The sequence below is a fragment of the Vigna unguiculata genome, chromosome 5, assembly GCF_037176805.1.
Source record: "Vigna unguiculata cultivar grain cowpea cultivar isolate G323 ecotype 2 chromosome 5, ASM3717680v1, whole genome shotgun sequence".
NCBI lineage: Eukaryota > Viridiplantae > Streptophyta > Magnoliopsida > Fabales > Fabaceae > Vigna > Vigna unguiculata.
In genome coordinates, this window is record NC_140796.1 from 24,160,339 (window position 1) to 24,186,185 (window position 25,847).

The following is a 25,847-nucleotide window of genomic DNA, read 5'->3' on the forward strand; positions in this document are numbered from 1 at the left end:
CAGGTGGAACAGGAACAGCTTGTGGTGCAGGTGCAACTCTTTATTGTGGAGGTGGTTGCACATTTTGAAATTGTTGGGGCTGCTGGTTACCCTGGTTTCCCCATCTCAAATTAGGGTGATTCCTCCATCCTGGATTATATCTGTTGGTTGACAAATCATGGTGGTTTTGTTGTTGCTGTTGGGGCCTATTGTTGTTGAAAATATTTGCTGCATAGGCTTGAGGGGTATCCACTGGTGTAGAAGAAGAAGCCTGTTGTTGCAATGCTAGGCAAGAGTCTGTAAAATGATCAACAGATGTACAAAGGCCACAAACTCTTGCAGTTGGAGCTCTCTGATTGGAAGCAAGTTGATTGACCAGTGTGGTAAGAGCATCAATCTTACTTTCCAACTTCTTTGTGTACTTGGCTGCTCCTACATCATGAACACCTCTAACAACTATGGCATCACTCCTTGTGCCAAATTGTTGAGAATTTGAAGCCATGTTCTCTATTAATTGTTTGGCTACAGCTGGGGTTATGTTACCAAGGGCACCACCACTTGCGGCATCAATCATATTTCGATCCATGTGGTGTAAGCCTTCATAAAAATACTGCAGGAGGAGATGTTCAGAAATTTGATGGTGTGGACAGCTTGAACAAAGATTCTTGAACCTCTCCCAGTACTGATAAAGGGTCTCCCCAGATTGCTGCTTGATGCCAGAAATCTCCTTCCGTATGGCTGTTGTCCTTGAAGCAGGAAAGAACTTGGCAAGGAACAATCTCTTCAGGTCATCCCAGCTTATGATGGACCTGGGTGCTAGGTAGTACAACCAGTCTTTCGCATTACCCTCCAAAGAATGAGGGAAAGCCTTCAAGTATACATGGTCCTCTTGTACATCTGCAGGCTTCATGGTGGAACAGACGACATGAAACTGCTTCAAGTGTTTGCACGGGTCCTCACCTGCAAGACCATGAAACTTTGGCAACAAGTGTATCAAACCAGTTTTCAGCACATATGGAACCTCCTCCTCAGGGTATTGTATGCATAAACTATCATAAGTGAACTCTGGTGCAGTGAGCTCACTCATGGTTCTCTCATGAGGTGGAGGAGGTTGAGCCATGTTATCAGTATGAAAATGCTCAGAATATACAGTATGCTCAGAATGCAAAGAATAAGGATGTTAGGAATGTGATGAGAATCAGAAGAATCAGGAAATGTCACTGAATATTCAGCATGCAAAGATGGATTCCTAGGATGCCTACTTCCTCTGTGGAATGTCCTATCAATCTCAGGGTCAAATGGTTGTAATTCACTTGGGTTTCCCCTAGTCATGCACCAAAAAGCACTAATTGTAGTGATATTGGCATAACAAAGGGTATAACTACAAGTATACTTAAACGACCTTCAAATGACTTGAAAATTGGTAGGATATTCCTTTGAGTGGTCAAACAGAAGCACAAAAAAAATCAGATCAAAACTCAAAGCACAAGTATTTTTTTCAATTTTTCAAAAGTAAAAAAAATAAAGAAAAATCACAAAAAACATTGCTGAAATGTAGAAAATGGCATTTTCTGGAGAATCTGAGTTTGCAAACCGGCAAAGCAGGTTACGATAAGGTAGGAAATCAAATTCTACCCCAAATCCATATAAAATAATAGTGATTCTGATAACTAGAGCAAAAGTTATGGTCCTCTGAAGTTTCACTAAAAATCAGTCCCAATTTTTTTTGAATCTCTTAACTCAGACCATACCAACTGCTCCAGCTATTTTTCCTATCAAGTTCAATGTCTTAGAAGTGGGGGGAAAAAATTTCAAGTCAAAACAAGCTCCGTAGCTACCAAAACAAAAATCCAGAAGTTAAATGCCAGATTCGGACACTATTCAAACACTATTCACTACTACAAATGACACTATTCATGCGCGCCGCGACACTATTCACTACACTACACAGAAACACACAGGAATGGAAACAGGCACTGAACTTAACACAACATTAACATCACAATGAACATATACCAACTCAACCACACTTGAACTACATACACCAAAACACAAAACACAAACACACTAGAAATTTTACTTTGAACAAAATGATTGGTCCCCGGCAACGGCGCCAAATTTGATAGAGGCCGTACCCCACCAAATTAAAACATATTAAATGCAGTACATGAAAGTGAACCAAGTCGTCTCCCAATGACCAATATTTTCATTCAAAGCGAATTTTCCAGATGAACACAACAATAAAACACAGGTGGGGGGGTTGGCAGACAGATTTGGAATGCTAATCAATAGATTAAATTAATCAAATGTTGACCCATTGACTTTGCTGACGTGGAAATGACATGGAAATGATGTGGCAATGATGTGGAAAGTTTCTTCAACTAAATATTAATGTCCAAGCTCCAAAATTGCTTCACCCAAATACCTAAAAATAATTAAAAACAAAAATTAGGCCAAATAATGTGAAATTAGTCCAAATTCGGAACAGTGGCCCAATAAAGCCCAGCAGATGAAAAACACTCTAATGATGAACAATTAAGCACTAATCAACTGTCTAATGGGTACACAAAGGCTAGTGAAATGGAAGAAAATAATGACTCATCAACGTGCTACGTGTGTTATGAGTGTTGTGTATTTCCCTTGAAGAAAAACGTTCAGGCATTAGAAACAAACTCAAAAAGAAAACATTGTCGCCAAAACCCTTTGCAAAACACTCTTCTTTCTGCAGCATTCACCAAAACCCTCTATGAAAGTCCATCACAAAACTCCATTACTCTCGTAGAGTTTATTTTCTCCTCTGTGTTTCTCCTCCGTCCACCGTGAGACCTCAATGGCGTCAAAGGCAACCCAACCACCGAGCGCCACTTTGACGGAGAACCATGACATGATGAGGACAACGCAGAGCCACCACACCGTGATAGACAACTACGATTCCGACGAAGGGTTACCACCATGATGCAGGTTCGTTCCTATTCAAAATTTTGAACCCTAATTTTCGATTTGTAACCTTAATTCGCAAATTCCCTAACCTTAATTTTGATTTCTCTCGATTGAAGTTGAAGGTGTTGTTGTGTGATTCATTGCTTTAAGTAAGGCCATTTAAAGGACTGTGTTTTAGATATTTGATAGACTGTAATTGGATCATTTGGATATTTTGCTGCACATTTGGGTATTTGAATATTTTTGCCTTAAGTTTGCTACTGCTATAATTGTGTTGTAATTGTTGCCTGTCTTTGTTAATATACTTGATAAACGAATTTGGAATCAGATTTCAAAAGTATTGTATTAGTCTAAGAATTAAAACGATACATATGTTCATTAATCGTTTATGGTTGCGAAAGTTGCTCATTGTTTCGTACTTAGTATTTTGAATTCTACTAATCAATAATGTGATCTCAAAGTTTATAATTTTCTTCAGCAATAAAAGAGTCCAGTAGTTGTTCTTTCAATGCATAATTTTTAATAAATTTAGTCTGCAGTTTTATTATAACGTAAATTTAATGAAATGTGAATCTAAAAATTTAGTCTGCATAGTTTTATTAGACTCTATTATTTTGCATTTAAATTTTTGCCCTTTTTGAAATACTTTCAAAGTAAATCTAAAAGCCTAATTACTCTTTCACTCTTCCCATCTTCCAACAAAATAGTATTCTTAAATCCATGTGTTTCTTTTCTGACAAATATATGGGCCTTCAGTACAAAATCTGAAAATTTGGGCCTTAGTCAAAAATTTGAAAAAAAAAGTCAAAGCTGGTGGGTCAGCCTGCTAGCATCGCTCGCCAACCCACCAACTCATGGGCCGGGTTGAATAGTCCAACCCATTTTCAGTTAGTGGGTCAGCCCGTCCCGATCCATTTTAGATGGGCCAGAATCGGGTCGGGTTAATATGGGCCGGGCTGACCCATTTTGACACCCCTAGCTAGAAGGGTAAAGGAATGGCAATTATGGTGTTGGAACTCTAAGTAATGGCACTTGATGGCCATTAACCTTTTAATTTTCGTTTTATTTTATTTAATTACTTTTTTGGGCTGGAAAATGAAGGGAGAGAGTGAATTATAGAAGGAGAAAGAGTGAGGTTCGTGTAGCAGCTGAGAGGAGTTTGTGAGAGCACTGAAACTAAGCCTAAGAGAGAGTTAGAAGGCTAGAAAGAGTGCTATGTGGGAGAAGAAAAGGGTGGATTGATTTCTGGGCAAAGAGGAAAGCTAGGAGTTAATTGAATATGTATGAATGCTGGAAACATGATTTAATGTGTTTTTTGTGCAATTGGATGATTGGATCGAGTCTTTTGGGGGTCTTGGGGTTTCTCGCTGATACAAAAATTTGGTTTCTAACTAAGAACTCCAATTGACCGCCTGACGACAAGTATGTAACACCAAGCGACAACCTGTGTACACCAACATGTTGCATTTCGGTGGTAATGGTTGCAGTTGAGTTTCTGTTAGGCATATGGTATGGATATAAAATGGACAAATTGTTATTGTTAGGGTCTAATGCATGAAATATGATCGTGTGATGATGCTAAACTTGAATTGTTTGAGGTATTAAATAAAGGAACTAGTGTAGATGCGATATAGGTAAATTATGACTTTGCCTGAGTTGGATGCAGAATATGGTTTCTAGTTTGGAGTTCATCTTTTGGAACGCATAAAATATTGATATAAAAATGGACCTAAGGAAACTATTGTGGGACTAATGTGTGAATATATATGATTATGTGTTGATGTTAAACTTGGGTTGATATGAAGGATTGGTTAGAAGGGACTTTTGTAGGTACTGTTTGAGATAGGTCTTAGACCTTGTATGAATATATGCATTTTTGGTTGCTATTTTATAACTCCTATGAGCAGGGTTTATTCTTGGTTAAATTCAAGTGTTGACATGGTTTCAATTTGTGAATGCATGTGTACATATACATGATTGATGCATATGAGCTGTGATGATACAATTTGAGGTATGCTAAAGTATATGAACATGCATTTGGTATTCTAGATGTGTGCTTGGGATGATTGGTGTGTTAAAACCTGTGTTAGGGGTGCAAAAACAAGTAGTTTCGCACTACTAGTGTAGCACCTAGCGGTGCTGATTGGATTACCACGCGATAATTGAGAATAAGGAGGCCTTGGAAGGTGTAGCGCTAGGCGATGCTCCTGAACTGCCAGGCGGTCTACAACACAAAATCGCCTGTCGACGCTTAGGCTTTGTTAGGTGATGGTCTAGTGGCAATTTGCGTATTTGGTGTGCTTTCACGCATATATGTGATGGCCTTGGGTCTAAGATAGGCTTGATTGTATTTGTCAATACCCAATTTTGTCTCAACAAATAAGTTTGTCCTCAAAAAATTAAAAAATATATTTTTAATTAATGATAGAAAAAACAAAAAGAAAGGAAAATAAAGTGTAATAATTTTTCTTTAGACTTTCTAGCATTAAAAGAAAAAAAGAAGGAAGAGTCCAATTTAGTTTAATTATCACACCCTTTACTTGAGCCCAAATGTTTTATGCATATCTTCACCCACCACTATTTGTTATTTACTCTCCCCACATGACATGTTAAAACAGGATATTTTAAAATATATGTTTTTTTAAAGAAGGGTAAGATTTTAATAATTAGAAGCAAATATTCCCGGTATTAATGTTTTTCAAAGAAAGGTACAATTTTAATAATTAGAAGCAAATATTCTGGGTAATAATTAGAATCAATTATATGAATATTATGTTATGATTTGATTTACGTAATATGTTGCATCAGGATCTTCATGAACCAACATTTTTGTACATTTTTTTAAATTTTTTTATAATTAGTGACAACTCCTAGTTATATAGGTTCACAATTTCATATTTTTAAATGCTAGAATGTTGTTCAATAATATTTGAATAGTTTGAATGTTTAACTAATTTGATTTTCAAGTAATATACGTTGATAATTTAATCTTTAACTACAATATTTATAGTAAATTACTCAAGGAACCGTCTAATAAGCAAATTTTTCTAAATTAGCATGACAAAAATGTGTAGTTTGTTTTTTCATTTATGCTTTGTTGAATAGCATGATAAAAAATGTGTAATATTAGTCATGTTTTCTTGGACTATATGAACACTTTCTTGGAAACAATTCATCATAATGGTGGTGAGCATGATGAAGACATTGGTTCTTGATTTTACTGTGATTGTCATCTTATGGGTTGCTTAAAAAATTATTTAAATATTTGAATACTTAAAAATAAAAAAAAGGTTTGGCCTTAATGGAAAAAAACGAAGCGCCTAACAATGTATCTTCACATACCAAGAACTACGAGATTGCCCCTTTCATTCTGGGGTGACGGCGGGATCGTACCATTCAAGCATTTTTTTTTCATGTTTTTTATGTGGGTTGGTGAACCAACCCACTTAACCTACCAACTCGTGGTGGGTTGAGCCGAGTTGCGAAATTTCTGGCTCACTCATTTTTAACCTGACTCGTGGTGAGTTAACCCGTGTGAGTCAGGTTGGTTCACTTTGACATGTCTATTCGTTGCCTTGAAAGGTACGTAATTTTTTGCTCCTAATGTTATTCATGTATTGGTGAGAATAATAAAATTAATGGGATGTGAATCTTGACTCTATTATTCTTTTATAATATAAAGTGTATGTATGATTGATTGACCTGTTATATGGCTAAAAGCGTTTGTGGTTTGGATGTTAGATGACTTTGGGTTTGGATTCATGATTGATATGTGTCGATTGAAGTTTAATGTTTGATTGTGGCAACTACTCTGATTGTGAATGAATGTCTCTATTTGAGTGATAAATCCACGTCAAACTTAATTTATATGCACGACCTTTCTCTTTTGTTCTCTTTAGGATGCCATTACTTTTATCTTGGTAATTAGAACCATATTTCATAGGCTTTTAATTCTTATTTCTTATATATAATTATTGAATATCATGTCAAGTCTTGGATTTGCTTGGTAACTAAAACACTCCTTTGTAGGCTTTTAATTCTCTTATTTTAAGAAATAAAAGTTATAAATTACATTTCTTTACTGAATATCATGTTAAGTCTTGAATTTGCTTGATAATTAAAATACTCCTTCGTAAGGTTTTAATTCTCTTATTTTTAAAAAATAAAAAATAAAAAATAAAACATATAAATTATAAATTATTTCTTTTATAATTATTGAATATTATGTCAAGTCTCGGATTTGCTTGATAACTAAGTCTCTTATCATGTTGAATCTCGAATTCTCTTGATAATAAAAAATATTAAAATCTAAAATAAAAAAATTATAAATTATAAATTATACTTCTTTTTTTATCATTTTTGGATATCATGTCAAGTCTTGGATTTGCTTGATAATTTAATCATGTTGAATCTCATATTCTCTTGATAATAAAAATATTAAAATCTAAAATTAAAAAAAAAAATATCAAACAACAAATATTTTTACACAGAACTACGTAACCTTGATTTCTCATTTTGAATGAGAATACTTAGGAGCAATGTCAATTCTTGTCCGACCAACAAAAATAAAAAAAAAATTGTTTTGATCTTTTTTATTTTGTATATGCATTTTATTTGATATTTTTTGGGAACAACAAATATATTAAAACTTTATTTTATTTTGCATACTAAGTTAAAGGGAATTGTAACATCCCATTTAATAGTCTAAACCATCAAACAAAACATTGCATATCGGATAGTTCAAAGCATAGAATCTAAAATATAAACAATATGTTACAATTATCTCACAGAAACTAGATAAACTGCTTTACAATTATTATACACAAATTGCTTTAGAGTTTTGAAAAGAGAAGACACAATTCTAAACCAAAAACACTAGAATTTCCATAGAAACTCTATTGTGCAGCATTTCCTCCTCTTTCTTGCATGGGGCTAGCTACAAGATCTACAACTCCTCAAACCAATCAGGTGATCATGGCAAGAAATAACAGACATAAAAAACAAATGAGACAAAAGAAGGGTAAGTTAATGATTTAAAGAGAAAACATAATTCAATTCTTGTAGTGGCATCTCATGCTCTACAGAGCGACAGATACAGAGTAAAACTCTACCACATACAAGGTTAGTCTGTTAACACCTATGGTCAAGGAAAAACCCCTAGGTTAGGACCTCCTGCTCCTTTCACAACATACCCCATTTCTTTCCTATTTGATAACTTGAATGGTTATTAAGGCGTCAAGATAACTGTCAAGACAATCTCTACTTCAATGCATACATTACTATAGTACATAGCTAATTCTCCTTGAATTAGTACTAGCATAGATATATTGAGTTATCAATCATTATCCAAATTAATTTGTATAACCACAAAATACCATTCAAATCACTTAAGAATGCAAGTTTTAGGTACGTACTTACTCGCCCAGCGAGTAGCACTCGCCCAACCATTGACCCATTCTCGTCCAGCTAGTAGCACTCACCCAACCACTGACTTAAGTCTCGAAGTTCCTAATTTGGAAATTCGCCCAGCGAGTTGCACTTGCCCAACCACTGATCCATGCTCGCCCAATGAGTAGTACTCGCCCAAGTCTGGAAGTTCTTGACTTGGAAATTCGCCTAGCGAGTTTGTGAATCTGCATAATTCTGCAAATCAGTGTTTTGCATAATTCTGCAGATCAACTCATTCGCCTAGCGAGTAGGCTCGCACAACGATTGAGCAAATCTGCAAAATTTTGCAGAAATTGATTTAAGCAAAAATTATACCTATTCAACCAATCCATACAACTCCAAAACCTTTACAGAAACCATTTGAGTATCAAACATTAATTCTATCAAAATATTCACACCAATTGCACCCATAACATACAATTATTCTCAAACAACAGATAAAACCTAAGTATTTATTGTTTTTAAACATCACAACCCAGTTCACATATCAAACACATTAGTCAATTACAGAATAATCATATAATAACATTCCTAACAGGTTTGTGACACATGATAGATATTAGCTTCCCTTACGTGAGATACTATACAAACAGTTCACAAAGAGTTCCAATACACCTCACAACCCAACAAAGTCCCCAACTCTCCCTGAGAACAACAATAACATGATAAAAGTGCATCAATAGAACCACTGATCATTGAACAAACATAAGGAGAACTCAAAATACACATGCGGTCTATAATGATCCGCATGCGAGTAGATTTAGACAAAACCAAAGAAAAGACCAGAAAATCAACTTACTCTGTTTGAGAAATTGATCGGACAGAAACATAGGGCGTGTAACAGGGGTGCTGATACCTTCCCCACACGTAACCAACTCCCGAACCCAAATATTGTTTCAAAGACTATTTTATTTCTAAGGTTTTTCTATAGTTTTCCCTAATAAACTATGGTGCCAACTCCTTTATTTTTTTTTAAATTGTTTTCGCCGTCCCGTTGCGATTTCAATTGCAACAGTATTACGAGTACGGAGGTTCGTAATTGAGTTTGAACGCGTTATTAATACGAACATAGAGTTTCGTATTGGTGGTACTCTTGTGTGAATACGAGTAGGGAGGTTTGTATGTTCTTTGCTCACACTTGAGTGTTTTACGAGTGAAGAGGTTTGTAATTGGATGTGTTAACGCGTGTTAGGCTACGATGAGGGAGGTTTATAGAGGTTGGACTATGAGCAGAGAGTTTCATAGAGGTTGGACTACGAGCAGGTAGGTTCGTAGAAGCGTATGATATCCTTAATGTAACACCCTAGGCGGATATTACTTGATAAATCAATTAAATATAAATTATGGAATTAAAATAATCTATAGAAAGTTCCCAAACGCGGGAAAAATTTAAAACTTATACCGCTGCAGTTCAAATACACTAAATCATTCTTATTACGAGTCCAGAATAGAGGAAAACATCATAAAAACTTATTAAAAATGTTTGTAAATAAAACTTAAAGTAAATTCCCCAAAGTTTGTCTCGTCGTGTATTAAATGTCCTCACCTGTATTCATATTTGCTCTCGCATGATAACTCACATGATCATCGCCAATCAAAAACAGAAAGGTAAGCTGAGAAAGAAAAATGACATAATTATTAAGTAATGAAAGTTAATCCCTATCAAATATTTTTTATGAAATTCTTAGTTCATCGACTCTTTTGTAACGTTCCACCCCAATCTCATATCTATATGAGAAAGATCCATTCACAAATTTGGTCCTTAGGGATTATCATGCTTCTACAAACCTATCCGCTCATGGTCCAACTCTACAGACCTCCCCGCCCGTAGTCCAACTCTACGAACATGCTCGCTTGTAGTCTAACATGCGTGAATACCTACTATGAACCCCCTGCTCATAGCAGCCTTAAGTGTGAGCACGGAACATACGAATCTCTCACTCATATCCCCACACAAGAGTATAATCAAATACGGACCTCCTCGTCCGCATCAATCACGCATTTCTAATCTCCATTACGAACCTCCCCGCTCGTAACTAGTCTATCATATCCCTAACTAACACATCAAACCCATCCATGCAAAACCATTTGCAACAGACCCCTACCCTTGCACTATCACCTGACGTTGCCTAAGCGCCACCAGGTGAAATTGTGCTCCAGACTGCTTGGCGTTGTTCCCCTACCGCTAGGCGCCACACGCCTAAAGACCCTTCTGTTTGTGGCTTATTGCCTGACGGAAACATACTCGGCGCCAGCCGCCACACCAGTAAAGCGGATTTTTACTAGTATAGGCACTGCGTAAGGGATTCTAACACATCAAGCATCATATCTACACATCAGGAATGCCACTTATACTTTATCACATCAATACATACCATAATATACATCATCATAGTTTCTAAACATCAATCAAAGTAAGCATTCATGCATTTATACGTGAAGGATTTGGCATCACTTGAAAGTAGTCATGCATACATATAAAGCATGTGATCTTAGGTCGAGCAGTACAATCAAGCATACAATCTCACCAACATCACTACACTAATACTACTTTTGCATCCAAATGCACCACACCTCATTTCAAGATTCATGTAGCCCTATGACAATAAACTCCTGGATGCCTTAAAAGTTAATTGATTCATTTAGTAGATCATATATATATAAATAAGTGGAATGCTCCCAAACAACTTACTCCTAAAATTTTACACATGCAATCAATCTACTATCACCAACAATACTTATGCCTTCCTTCATTTCCACAACTTGAGCCATTACAATCTCATGTAAATTCAATACTTAAACTCATGCATCAACTCACACCAATTAAACCCTTAGTCATCATACAAACATACCAATTTTAGTACTAAATCATCCCCAAGGACTCCACTTTCAGTTTTTCCACTTAGAAAGCCAAACCAGTCGTTGGCCACCATTCATCGCCTAACGGTACGCTGATACTGCCAGGCAGTGCATCAGGATTATGAAATTTCTAGATTTCCTTGCACTTGTAGAAAACCCAAAATCCCCCAAAATTGCGATTTGACCTCCTAATGCTAGTGGATTGCATCCAATTACATATTCACTAGACACTTATATTCTATTAATGCATATAATGTAATCATAATCAAATTTGACAGTAACATATTACCATCTCGTATCCATTTCACAAACCCTTAATAACCCTTATGTTCATCAAACCCCCAAATCATAAAATTAGAGAAAAAGGCAATTATTATCGATCGATTATGGCAAGAAAAATATCAGTAAGGTCCTCTAAATTGCAGAACACCTAACCCATCCTGAAAACACCGAACACTTACAAAGAGCACGTGATTCCAGGCGGTTCATCACTGAACCCAAAAAAATTATGAACAATGGTTGCGTTACCTGGCAGGCCTTCATAGCCGCCAGGCGGGTTCTGGGCAGAAACCCAGAATTTACGAAAATTAGTGGAAATTGAAAGAGGATTCAAACATTTAGACCAAGTATCATCCAATACCAAATTAAGTGAAAATAAAATAAACAAGGACAACTCCCCTTACCAAGTTTCCTTGCTCTGAGTACAATCCTAATGATTCTTTCTTGTCTCCAATGCTTCAACCCTTGAATCCACTCCACTTCCTTCCAACACTCAATGATTCTCCCAACTCAGTTTCTTTGTAACACCCCAATTTTTGGGATGTCATGGAACGTTAGAATATTTTTGCGTTTAGCGAAAAAAGAATTAACATTGAAAATTTACTAATAAAAACTTTTTATTTAATTTAAATTACACAGTTCACACCATTACCTTGTCATAAACTTCGAATAACATTTGCGACCAAAAAAAAATTATATAATTTCTAGTATCTGATTTAAAACACAACTAAATATATTATAAAAACTCCTGAGTCCACCCTAGTCTCTCATCAATCTACTTTATGCCAAGATTATCTACAATATCATCTGCTCCCGTATAACACACACGTTATACGATCATCGCACATACAACAAACACACAAACAAACAAATAGGGGTAAGCTAACCATAAATAATGATATATAAAAGAATTTCGTAAATAAAACATGACAAACAATACTTAACATCTCATTCAAATAACACTTTAGCATTATGATCATAATCAATCTTTGGTTTGAAACACACAACCCCCAACATCCAAACAATCATACCAAACCAAACATAACATCACATTCATTTAAAATCTTCACACATGGTGATCATAATCAAACTTTGGTTTTCCGCGGCCTATCACCCATAACAACATCTAGTTTCCTAGAACAGATTGTTCAATATGTTCCACAATCGCAGCCAGATTGTCTCCCTTATTCCTCAAGGAATTATGAGTAAAAACGTCGATGCATCACACATCGGGCACTATTCTCACAACGAGCCGAAATAAGGTGAAACATATTTCCCCTCCTCACTGCTTCACACAGGCGAGAGGGTACAACACTCGAACCAATCCTCTACCACTGCTTCACACAGGTGAAGATGATGAAGGATTATCTTGTTCCTTTTTAAGAATATTGAATATGGTGTGAGTTGATTAAGAAAGCTAAGTGAAATCCCCACTGGACATTAAGATAGCAAGCTATCTAGATGTGAAGGTTCCTTTCACAAAGCTCAAGAGAAGAATATGATGGATTGATTCAAAACAAAAAGGAAATGGAAAGCAAATAAACCATAGAAAACAAAGAACAATTAAAGGAAGAAGAAAACATAAAATGGAAAGCAAAGAAATGGTAAAAATGTGAGAAGCACGCCACTACAAGGCTAGGCTATAAGCCATGGCAACCTTGAAGATGAGTGGATGTGTGCCGCCACTTGCTATGCAAGATAAGGCTTAAAAGTATTCACTCCCAAGGGAGGAAATTCTCACAAATGGTTGAGACACAAGAGTGTTTTTACTTCAAAATGTTCAACCCTTTTACATGTCTAGGAGCACCCCTTATATAGAAGAGTTTAGGGGCCTCTAAGCAAATAAAAGATACCTAAGGATGTCTCTACAAAAACCTAATCTTAGCTTCTAGAAACTAGGTCAAATAAGGTTACAAAAATGAGAGACAAAAGAGCTAACTATGGTGTGTGCAAGGCTAATTTCGTTCTAGCATAAAAGGAGACAAAGAATGTGTCTCATATGTCTCCAAAAAGTGGCCAAAGTGTGCTAAAAACAAAGGAGACCAAAGGTACATAGGTACACTTGTTTTATGCCTTTTACTTTATGCTTTATGCCTTTGCTTTACTCTCTCATCCACATCATTTATGCTCCCCAATCACCATGCGCCACCTAGCATTGTTTTCTTACTCCTAATTAACCTACAAAGCAAATAAACATAGATTAGCATGTTGGCTTAAGTCAAGTCAACTATAGTCAACAAGTCAAACCTAGTCAAAGGTCAACAAGTCAACTAAAGTTGATTCAACTAAGTCAACTTAGGGAATCAAAAATAACAAACACAAATGAAAGGGATGAAGGATTAGTGAACTTCCTTTCTAAACATGCTTAGTCTTCTTAAGCATGTGCCTTCATCCTTGGTTGGGGTCAATCCTTCATCAGAAGAGGACCCTTTTCCACTGTTTCACACAGGCGAAAGAGTCTTCATTGGGTTCCTAGGTACGGAAAACCTCACACAACACTTAATTCCATCAAGAGCTTTCAAGCAAGGCAAAACACTCCCAACATTCAACACATGAAAATTTCATATTGCCAACAAAGTACTCACCACCACATCATGCATGGGAAATAAAGTTTCATAACATAAACCCATCAACTTATCAAATAATATATTCATACAATGAACCCTATTAATAATTTCCACACCAATATAAACAACAACTAAAGTACCAAGCCACTATTTTAATTACATAACTATGCAACTAAAATATATCCAAGCAAAAGATATAACATTGATTTGGCAACTATGACTATATAACTCACAAAGTTTAACCTCTTAAAACACTATTTTACAAATTATGAAGAAACACCACCAACTTGAACGAAATGAAAAGAAAATGCACATGCATGCTATGACAACGTGAAAATTTGGGAGAACTTTCCCACCTTGGGCCCACCATACAATAACCCTCCAATTTATAACAAACTTACCCTAAACTAGGCCATGCAAACACGTGAAATAGAGTAGAAAGAGAGAAGAAACAGAAAAGCAATGTGGTAAGAAACAATAATATAATAATGAAAGACCACAAACATCCCATCAAACTATAATTGGTTTTTCACACCCAAAACTTAAGTGTTGCACCTTCATAAATCACAATGCAATTCAATAATTTAAAGAGGAAACAAACCTTTGCACGTGGACCACACCCATGCAATTTATGTGAAAGAGAATTGAAAAGTAAGAAAAAGAAAGCAAAAACCATGAACCCATTCACTCTCTACAGCGTGAATAAAAGAGAAGAAAGAAGAAAGAGAACTATGTGTGTGGCTAACGGAAACAAAGAAAAAACATACACCCATCCTCCAACCAATGCGTGACACCTCTCACACATGCATGAAAACTCACGAAAACCAGCCACCTGCACCAGCTACTGCGTAAGCATATATCCATCACTTTCTCTACATTTGATACATTAAAATACATGGCTCATCAACGAAAACTTTCACTGCACCATACACATGGACCTCCACGGTTCCTTGTGCATAAAAATGGTGTATCTATAAAAAACCAAAAGCTTTTGAAACAAAAGGTTTGTGACTCCATGTACGTAAAATGAGAAAAGAAGAAAGTTGCCATATGATATCATGCCTTTCCCTAAAGTCTGCACCATAAGAGTTTTAAAGAAAAAATGCTCATAATAATTAAAGTTGCTTTTGCATGCTGCACCGTGAGCTAAAGAATCAACTAAATGGTATGGGTTCTTCAACAAGCCACCCCTAACATGAATTTAAATTTAAAATAACATACAAAGGAAGAAAAGTACTGCACTTTAAACAAATTTTGAAACCTATGAAGAAGAATCTACACCTTAAGCAAAAGTCCCATGGCTAAGAAAATATAGAAACCTTGCACCCATCAACCACTAGAAAATGTGAATGAAAAATGGCCCTATTCAAGAGATATAACAAACCTATTTGCATACATAAACAAGATTCAAGGAACCCAACTACCATCACGAAACCAACACGATACTAGAACCCATCTTTTCATGATATGAAAATAACATAAAAGTGAAGAAAACATACTACCCCATGTATGGGTTCACAAGAAAAACAACAACCAAACAAGGTAAAGCCATCAAGTTTCCATGCACAAAAACAAGCCATCTATGAAAATTTAAAAGACAAGGTTGGCTTCCCCTACCTCTTGTAGTTGTGCTCTCTCTCGGCTCCACACCCTACTCCCAATTTCTCTCCTCTTCATCTCCCCTCATTACTTCCATCCCCAAATAACCTAGAGTGTTTTTCTTATCAAAAACCCTAGCCTTCACCTAACACTACTACCCTCCTATTCTGGGTTTTTTTTTTCTTTTTAAAAATTTAGTTAAGATTCTATAAAATAAAAACAAACCAAAATTTGTGGTTTGGCGAAAGCAAAGAACATTTAAGTTCATACAATAACATGAAAAATGGAAACAGAAAGAGAAACCATGCTTCTCAAAGATTAAAAAGAGGAGGGAGAAAACTATAGAAAATTCGTGGGCCCCACAACATAATTAAGGAAGAAAGAGAGAAAAAATAAACATTAATAGCCTAGTGCATGCGGCAACCAGGACTCAAACTCACGCACTGTGTCATACTACATATATGCATCTGCCACTATACGAGATACTTTCTCATTATATATTGTGCACAAATTAAATATAAACGCATATTAGTTAACCATGATCGAACACTTGTACTTGCACACAAATTTTTCAAAGCGCTAGCTACTGAAGTAAACGCATTCTCATGATATATAGCGTACCAATTGTTTATATACACTTATATTCCATATTTAATATTTCCATAAACTAATTAAAATAAATAAACAACACTTAACTTAAATCAATCAATTAATTATTTCATCATATATCAAAATTAAATATAATACTTAATTTAAATAAATCCATAATCTCAAACAATCCATCAATTTTTCTATGTTTATTCTAATTTTTCCCGGATCTTACATTCTTAGTCTCCCTCACTCTCTTTTCTGATGATTTATTATGACTCTCTGCTTCCTCACTTACTCTATTCTCTCTCACAAATTTAGCACAAAATAAAGAAAATAATAACAAAAACGAAATTAATTAAAAAAAATTATGGTTTAATGGCTATTAGTTGTGATTACTGCACCCAACTACTACCTGTAAGACCCGAGAAATTTAATTAATTAAATAATTAATTAATTAATAAATGCGGGTAATGGGAGTCTTTATGGCATTTAATTCTGACTTTTATGACGTAGAATGGTACTAGCTCAAATTGTTAAGAGTACTTGATTGTTATGATAAAACTTGGGTTTGAGTCCTATGTATGTCAATTGTGTGTTATTGGATGGGTCATGATGAAAGATAATATAATCCTAGATTTATATGAATTATCATGAAATATGGATTGGTTGAATTTGTCATGCATTTGAATTGTAACTATTTGGTAGTGTGTTTGAACCTTGGTAAACACGAATTAAGCTTTGTTTCTACTAAAATCATTTTTGGCATGGACAAGTAAGGGGACTAGAAAATCACCATCGAATAGCCATTGAATGACAATTAAACATAATTTTAATGTCATTTTCGTTTTACTTCCATTAAACGTAATTAAGGTGTAGTTAAGAGCCTTTAGGAGAGAGGAGAATAGGTTTTGAGACTACCATAGTTGTGAGGGTTTTTGAGATAGCATTCTAGACACTAGTTAGAGAAAATATTGAAGATTTAGAGCTTATTTGGAGAGGAGATCAATGTTAGAGCAATTGTGGTGCAAGAAGGACTCCAACTTAGGCACTTGTAGCAAAGAATTGCAGGTTAAGGGAGCTGAACCCGAATTTGTTTATGGTAGTTGATATATTGTATGGTGTATAAGATAATAATATATGAATTCCTCTGAATAAGTTCGAAATTTTGGGTTTCTGGAAATTTTCCAAAACCTGCTTAGCAAACCTTCAAAGCCGCCAAGCGACTCATATTTTTCGGTGTGTTTTCTGGGTTCCTACGAGGAACCGCCAAGCAGCCAATTCCTGTTGCTAGCCAACATAACCTATCCCATCCAGTATTCCAAGTTTATAAATGATCTGCCTGGCAGTAGTGAACACCCTCCAGGCGACACGAGCAAATATTGGTTGAATTCGTGTACTTTGGGATTTTTGGGTGGTTCTAATGGGAGCGAAAATGATTATTGGAATTTTGTTAATGGATGTATACCTGAGGTGATGATTCACATAGTGATTTTGACGATTTGGTGATGTAGGAACCTTGGAATATATCAATGTTAATAAGTATAATTAAGCTTGAATTTATGGTTCAATGGTAGTACGTTGGAAAAATGTTAGCAGAATTAACTATGTGGAATTAATTATCAGTTCTTTTGGATATGAGAAGGGATTAACATAATTTGAGTTTTTGAGAGGTTTGGGATATTGATACTAGACGAACAAGGTTTAGTTAACTATGGGTTAAGCATAAGTGGATGCATAAATAATTTAGGATTCATAGATCCTCTATGGAGTGGTTATAATCATAATGGAGTCCAGGTGAAGATAAAGAGATTCATAGGTTTACATGGAAATATATTTTGGATACAATTGATAACTTGGGTGGGTCTTGATTAGGGTTAAGTTAGGTGTGGGCAACTATCTAGATTGGGAGAGTTAGAGTATTCATGTCTAATTTATAAGTAGAACTAGGAATACTGCACTATGAGACTAGAAACATAAGTGAGCATGAAATTGGTAGCTTGTGAGTGCGCTGGAAATGTACTGGGTGCTTGAGTGAGAGCACAAGCTGCTACATCGTGACCAAACTAGTAAGCTCCTAGTACTGGTGTAGCGCTTGGAGGTAAGGACAAACCGTTAGGCGATAGCTACAAAAATCAGTAAGGTCTGGAGCGCTTAGCACCCAACAATGAACATGGTCCCACCATGCAATAGAGACAATCATAGAAGGTCATTAGAGTGTGGGGCGCCTGGTGGCAAGGTGGGTTCCACTTGGCAATGAGTGAGAAACCAGAGACTTTTAGAGGCGCATAACGCCTGGCGGTAGAGGAGTTTTTCTAGGAGGTCAGGAACTGGATTTCGCCTGGCAGTTGTACAACAGTGTCTAGTGATAATGCTAGGGCATAATGTTTGTATGCTTTGGGTGATACCTTAAATATCAACGTGCTAGAGTGTTGCTTGAGTTGTGGCTTGGGATAGAGGGTTGATGAGTTCAAATTTTTACCCTCGTTTAATATTTTAATTTGGGGATTTAATAGAATTTTTGTGCTTAAGGATTGATTTAAACATGATTTGTGATTATTGGATTTATTGAGTTCGTAAGTTAAAAATGATGTAAAAATTGATTTTAGTTGCATAAAATATTATTGGATATTCTAACGTTCGTTGATGCAGCCGAAGTTTAATTCGGTCATTAAAAGTGTGGATCTGAAATATTCAAAGTTACAAAATAAGTACAAAATCAGTAAATTTTGGAAAGAAATAATTCAAGAGCTTAATGCACTCCCAATTTTATTTTACACACTCCTTCTTTAAGTGGACCACTTAAAAACTTGTTTTGCACCCCAAGTTTCTATTGAGTTGCACCCCTTCTACCACTTGAACCCAACTCAACCTGATCATGCCATTTGACAATCCTCCACTAATTAAACTAGCCAACCATAACATGACGTGTGTCTAAATCCAAGCACTCATTAACCAGCCAATTAGAGCTTGCCACCTCATCATCTCCTAAAAACATAAACACTAGCCTCCATCTCTTCATGATGCCGCACCTGCACCTCACTAGCAGCCACCACAAACTCGTAGCCAACCACTGTACCATCCACGCTCACGTCACCGGAGCAACGTTTCCACCACAAACCTCGATCTTTGTGCATCACCTTACGCCAATGCAAGAGCCACTATTGCAACACCCGATTCATGCGGCCACCACGTGTAATGAACGAGTCAAAATAGCAGCAACCATGGAAGCATCATGCCAGAGATGGACCACCATCGTTGTAGTGCCAGTCATGCGAACCAACAATGTCAATGGCGTTCCACCATGCATCTGTAGAGAAAATACGAGCCGTTTTGCAATAGTAGCCACGAATTTGTTGGAGACAACCATCTCCATCGCAGATCTGCTCGCAGCACGCATGAACTAGAACAACCATGCACCTCCCCGACAGCGACGCCAAATTTGATATCACTATCGTTAAGTGATCAAATTAACACTACTTAAGTCTAGCAACTTCAGTATTGCCAAGTTAGTAGTGAACCTACTAGATATGGTTAAGCTAACCCTGAGTCGTATCCCAATGAATACAAAATTAATTTTTAATTTCGAGATGATATGATATGAAAAAATTTAGAGAAGAATTTAAGAATGAAATAGCAAATTAATAAAAGACTTGTAGTAACAATTATAATAAAACAGGTTAAATTCACTGCTTTCAATATAGATTCTTCATCGGTTATCTTCAAATTATTGTTCAATTAACTATTGTTTTTTTACTTCAAATTAATTAAAGTAAATTCTTAATTAATTTGTTGTCATTCTGATTATTAACCAAAGTAAATTCTCAATCACAAGTAGGAAATTTGTAGATTAATTATAATAGATTCAATCGTAGTACATTCTCAATTAAATATTACTATGCTTAATCATGTCTATTCTTTTATCCTCTAAAAGCAAGCAAAAAGCTAATTAACCAAAGTAAATTCTTGATTAATTATATTTAAAGTTTTTACCTCTAATCAAAGTACATTCTCAATTATTATTCTCAATTATTAGCAAAAAACTACTTAAATACATGAAAGTTTCTAAATTTAATCAAAGTAAATTCTCAATTAAAGTTAAAAACCCTTGAATTCATGTGATTAACATACATGTAGACTAAAACATCTCACTAATTAGCTATGATGTAAAAGCGTTACCTTTCACGTGATTTAGAGATAAAAGACATAAATGAATTAAAATAAAAAATAATCAAAAGAACAAAGACATTATTTTAATTTAACCTCAGAATCTATAATGAAATTACAATGGAACCAACCTTAAGAGCTTACCCCTCCATCGATTGGATGGAATACATCATGATGAATGAAAGAAAAAAAATAAAAGGATGGAAAAATGAGAGATGTGGTAGATGGTAGTGAGCAAAACTAGAGAGTTACTAAGTGTCCATTTTCCGCTCCCTTAGGTCTCTATATAGGCCTTGTTTGGACTTGGATCTTATACTTTTGTTCCTAAAATCTTTTATCTTTTTATATAATATCTCTCAAATAATTAACAATTTTTATCAATTTTTAAAATATTTGGAAGATTTTATCTATTGATAATTTGAGATATAATAAAGATAATTAATTAAAAATATTTAATTACTTAGCAACTTAATTTTTGTGCAATTTCTAATTCTGCCCCTCTTGTTTGACTATTTGACCAACTTTGACCAGGATTTGCCAAGAGTTGACTGTTGCCTTGACCATTTAACCCATTGACTGTGCAATGGCAAACTGACACGTGGTAGCTTCTTCTATCCCTAAGTTAGGGTTTCTGCGTGAGTTTCTTCCTTAACTTGTGTGTTGGCCTATTGTAGATGACAACATTCGACGTGGTGGTGCTCGCGATTTGCTGGCGAGGTGCATGGTTGTTTTGGTTCCTATGCGCTGCTAGTTTATGGCATTCCTCGAGTTGTGGTTCGAAATGGCATCTCTTGAGTTATGGCTTAAGATGGCGGATGAACCTGAGCATTCCTTGAGTTGGGGCTCGGATTGGCGAGTGTTGCCGATATGAGTGTGCGAGTTGTGGTTCGTACGACTAGGTCTAGAAACATTGCCCTCTTCGACTTGGTTGACGAGTTTGTTAGTCTTGGGACATTACGAACTATGCTTCGTATCAGAAACTCCACTTGGTGTTATGGATTGTAGTCCGTAGCAGGTTACCCACACGTGTTCCATAAGTTGTGGCTTGTAGGTGTGGCAGCAAAGGGGATCTTGAGGTATTCATCTAAAGACGTAGAACATGGATAACATGGTGGTGGCCATGTGGTATGGAATCAAAAGATAGAGTTCCTTTGATGTGTGTGTGCATATATTTTAATTATATATATATATATATATATATATATATATATATATATATATATATATATGTTTATCTATTAGCTCACCATATATGCTTGTGTTTGGTGATGATCATGTAATGCGTTACACAGGAGCATATGATGTTGCAAGAGGTGAAAAACCAAGAGGGGGGTGAATTGGATTTTTATAAAACTTAACAGAATTAAAAACGTTTCTCAAAATTTTATTGATTAACTTCAAGTAACAATTACTTTAATTGCAAGTGTAGATTAATAAAGAGTTTAGGGAAGAAGATATATACACTAATATTTATATTGGTTTGGATAAAAGAACCTTACGTCCAGTTGTTAATCTCTTAAATAAAGAGATTAACTCAATCACTATAATAATCAGAGTACAAACAAATTATAAAATAGTAAAGAAGTAGAAAACACTTCTCTTGAATCACACAAGAGATGAAGACATCTCCCTTGAAATCCACAAGGGATGAAAACACCTTCCTTGAATCACACAAGAATGAACAAAAACTCCCCCCTGAGTCACACAGAGGATGACCAACTTTCCTAGCAACAACTCACTTAGAAAAAGTTGTCGCTCACTCACACTACGCTTTTCAAAGCTATTTTTAAGAATCTCACAGAGCACCACTTTGCAGTCACAACATAAGAACTCTGAATCTTAAAAAAAGGTACTTTTGAAGTTGGAAACTGAGTTCTATTTAAAGAGGTTTTCGAAAGCTAAGTTAGAAATGAAGAGTTGAGCTGAAACTTCCAAAGATAATCGATTATTCTAGTGCTTTTCAAAAACAAAGATTTGTAGTGGTAATCAATTACCCAAAATGGCAATCGATTATCTCATGTACATTTTTGAACAAATAATTTTATAACTTCTAGTGGTAATTGATTACCAGAAATGGTAATCGATTTGTTGGAGTCGTTTTGGAAGAGCCAAGTTATAACTGCTAGTGATAATCGATTACCATTTGTGGTAATCAATTATCTTAAATGGATTTTCAAAAAATAAAAGTTTTGAGTTGGTAATCGATTATAATAAGTTGGTAATCGATTACCACACTGATTTTTGCAAAAATTTAGTTTTTCTTAGAGGATTTGCTAGCTGGTTGTTGTTCTAACAATCTTACAACTAACTAGAGAAAGTTAAGCCTATTATAATAAGAAATTTAAATATAAAATTTGTTGTCTTCAATATCTTCAAGTATTTTCTTCAATATCTTTATCATCATCAAAATCTTTTTAATCAATCTTCTTCTTTTGTCAACACCCGAGTCCTACACTTAAGGCCATGGTCGAGTAAATTCACGATGTGATTGGATGTGCTGGTCTCATATAGGTTATGAGACTATGGATGCATATTTACCTTGTGTAATAAGGTCTCTAAGTGTGTGAGTCTTGCCAAGTGAATTTATTTATTTTGGTTGAGGTATTGATTTATTTATGCATGTTTTATTTTGTTTGAGGTCATCCTTTTTGTTTGTGATTGATGATGATCGTGTGACTTGTCACACAAGAGCATATGAGATTTCGGGTGATGCTGGTGATACTTAGATGCAGATTTCCAAGATAACTTGGGATTTTATTAAAGAAACACGATTTGACTATTTTGTATTTTTCTTTAAGTTGGTTTGGATTTTGGATTTCTAACAATTTAATTATGAACTAAGGATTGTTATTCTAAGTGTATCGTTAAAGTTTGAATTTTCCCGCGTTTTGGAATGGTATTAGATGGTTGCATTTTTTTGAATTATATTTTTGCTTTACCAAGTAGTATCTGCCTAGGGTGTTACAATCATATAGATGTACAACTGTTGAAGATTGATCTTGGATCATTCTTGGAGCTTTTAGCTTGGTTTTTGAAGCTTGGAGGAAGAGGTTTGGTAGGGTATGTTATGCTACCACTCAGGTTTGGTCTTTCTCAAGCTTTTAGGTTGCGCTTGGTGGTTTTCTAGGTCTGCAAGGGTAGTCTTGTTGTGTCTGTGTTGATTCTTGTGTGATTCAAGAGTCATTGTGTGCTGTTTTTGCACATTTTGAAAGTGTAGTCTTGTAAACCTTGTAAATCTTTTGAAATAGTGCAAAGTCAGGCTTGGGTTACCTTGACTAACTGGATGTAGCTCAACTTTGAGCGAACCAGTATAAAAATCTTGTGCATTGTGCTTGTCTTTAAACCTTCCCACTTTGTATTGCACTTTAAAGTTCGAAGAATTTTGGTTTGAATCATCTTTTTGATATTTTTGTTTGCTCTAGCATAATCTATTGCACTAGTTCGATCTTGTTTGTTGCTCTTGGTTTAAATCATAAATTTGCATTTTTGCAGTTTTTCCAGTTTTTCTGTTGACTGTTTTGTGATTCAATCTATTGATTAACACATTATTGTATCTATTTAATGAAATCAATCGACTGTCTCTATTTTTAATCGTTTAAAAGTATCTAGTCAAAGAGTGTTTGCATCCACACTTCGTGGTTAATTGGATTTAGTTAAAATCTATTTTAGGCCTTCAAAAGTCAACTTATTTTTTAACTAGCAAATTCAATTAACAAGCATTTCAACCATTTCAATACTTACAATGAGTCCATGACTCACCATGAAGCAATGGAAGACCTTCCTAGAAGAGTTACTAGAGGCATGACATGAAGGAAGGCATCTAACCCTTCTTCTTTGACGTTATTTTCTATTTCTTTATGTTGACTTTCTCGAAGTTGGCTTTTGTACATTATATCTTATGAGGTGCTCTCCTTGGAGTGTGTTCTTCACTAGCCTTAGCTTGAGTTAGCAACTCAAGTGGTGGCATCACTCAATCATCTTACGATGGTTGCCTTTTTGCTCCCTAGTGGCGTGCCATACCTTGAGCTTAACCTCCCTTTTCATGTCTTCCATATTTACTTCATCTTTGCTTCATTTTGGTTACTTAATTGCTTATATGCTTCATTTTCCTTAATTGAATCTCTTTTCCTTTCTAAAGCTCATTCAAGTGAACCTTCACATCTAGATAACCTTGGTTATCTTAATGTGTAGTGGGAATCTTCATTGGGTTTCTTAACCACTATAAACACCATAATCTCTAAAATGAAAAATGGGTCATTATCAAGAAAGGTAAGAAAATAAAGCAAAATAAGGGCTCATCAGTCGATTTCAGGCATATCAACTAGTGTTCATGTAAATAAGTCAACATTTTTACTAATATTTTTTATATCATGTCAGCCTCTTCTTTACTGGGTGACAAGCCTAGTCTTGTACATTTTTTTTCGTCCTAAAGCCTCAATTGTGTAGTCCCTTCTTCTGGCTCAACATGTATATCATTACTATTTTAGAATCTGACTCAATCATTGTCATTGTGCTTTCTTTCCTTATCAGCTATGATTTGTATCTAGATTAAGCAATTCTATTTTCAAGCTATTTCCATAGTATTCCTTGTCAAGCTTTGGTTAACATGGATTGTGATAATGTCATCGGAAGCTGATGGAAATTTTATCAATTAGTGTAAAGTTGACACCATCGCTCCCAAATTGTGTTAAGGATTACCTTTCCAAAATAACATTGTAGGAGGTGAGTCCATTGTTGATGAGGTATCAAATTTTAATCGTCCAGCTTCTGAGAGCTCCTTTTTGCCAAAGTTTGTATATAAATCAACGTATCACTTCATATCTACCCTCTCGGTCGAAAACCCAACTATTTGATCATCATATTGATGTATTTTAGTGCCGAGAATTTTAAGCTTCTTGAAGGTTTTATAGTATAAGATGTTCATTTAGCTACCTTGATCAATAAGACTTTTCAAAATTTAGAAGTTTTCTATATCAACTTTGCATGAGGTCGATCGCCTTAAAATCTGCATCGATAAATGTTATCAAAGGCATATCCCATCTTGCAGGACTAGTTACCGCACAAATAGTTTGAGCAACATGTACAAGTTTTTTTCTTGTCGAGGTCGAGGTATCACCTTCGGCTAACCCACCAGTTATGGTGTTGATGACTCCTCACAAGTGTCGTATCTATTGACATTAAGTTCCTTGAATTGAAGATTTGATGAATCCAAGGGAAAGTTAGAAGAATTTTTGTTCGAATTTATCCCTGTTCTAATAGCTTAGTCCAGGCTAGTATGTTAGTCTCAATTTGTTGAAGTGTTGATCAACAAGTTAAATGATATTAGGCAACCATGTATGTATGTTTGATGACCAACATATTCATTTAGCTATCATTTAGTCAGCTGATTTCGTTAGTGACATCAACTGATTGAGGATTACT

General features: G+C 35.4%; 1 long non-coding RNA gene and 1 pseudogene across 1 annotated transcript; one reads left to right on the plus strand and one right to left on the minus strand.

Moving 5' to 3' along the window:
• Window positions 1-40: 40 nt before the first annotated feature.
• On the minus strand, window positions 41-1,333 carry LOC146886260 (uncharacterized; annotated as a pseudogene).
• Window positions 1,334-2,595: 1,262 nt separating this feature from the next.
• LOC146886261 (uncharacterized) lies at window positions 2,596-25,847 on the plus strand. Its single transcript, XR_014995403.1, has 3 exons — window positions 2,596-2,940; window positions 20,958-21,027; window positions 21,101-25,847. It is a non-coding gene; the product is annotated as an uncharacterized LOC146886261 (long non-coding RNA).